Raw genomic sequence first — 1,049 nt, 5'->3', positions numbered from 1 at the left:
ACTGAGGAGCCTGGTAGGCTGTAGTCCATGGGGTCGCTAGGAGTCGGACACGACTGAGTGACTTCACTTTCACTTTTCACTTTCATGCATTGGAGGAAGAAATGGCAACCCACTCCAGTGTTCTTGCCTGGAGAATCCCAGGGACGGGGGAGCCTGGTGGGCTGCTGTCTATGGGGTCGCACAGAGTCGGACACGATGAAGTGACTTAGCAGCAGCAGACATGACTGAACAACTACCACTTCCACTTTCCCAGCAGTCAAACAAAAGTCTGGTGTGAACTATAATGATATGGCACTAAGACATATTCATAATCTTGCCAAGGGAAGCTTCTTTAAGAAATATCAAGAGGCAATATTTTAACCAAAGGACAGAAAAAGTATTTTCTAGGTACAAGCCCAAAGCAGCTGAATTAGAGTTAAACTAATGGTAGACAATTAGAACAGTAACATTATGCCAGCCTTTCATTTACGGGTTCACTTCACAGATAATACCTAATGGGAAATGATACTCACTCTGCTTTGGCTCTTCAAAACAGGCAGAGCAAATGCAATCCTGCTTTTTAATGGTCAAGGGCAAAATTATCTGGTTGACTTTGAAGAGACTTTTTTTCATGGAGGGAATCTGGACCAGAAAGTTTGGCTCGGAGACAAATCAGTGACCCACAGTGTTCAGAATATCTCCACTGGCAAGAGATAATGTCTAAGCTGAAGTCATTTTCTATTTTGGAAATTCAAATGTATAGTACACAACGAAGGATTCTCAAGCTAATCATTACTCTGAAGAGGAACTGACACATTTGGTAATTTAATGTGATGAGTAACGAAACACATTAAAATAAATATTTTCTAAAGAAGTTAATTATACAGTGAAAAGCAAATACCGGTATAGATGGCTCCATTCATTCTTTCATTTTAAGCACAAAACATTGATCAAGTCTTTCAAATTTTATTTTGATCCACAATTTCTCATTGTATTACAGCTTGCTGAAAGTAAAACTCTTGAAATATCACATTTTTATTTGGAAATAAAATTTATGGATCAATAAAAAT

Source organism: Bison bison, unplaced genomic scaffold (genome assembly GCF_000754665.1).
Source record: "Bison bison bison isolate TAMUID 2011002044 unplaced genomic scaffold, Bison_UMD1.0 scf7180017864505, whole genome shotgun sequence".
NCBI lineage: Eukaryota > Metazoa > Chordata > Mammalia > Artiodactyla > Bovidae > Bison > Bison bison.
Note: the sequence above shows the minus strand (reverse complement) of the source record.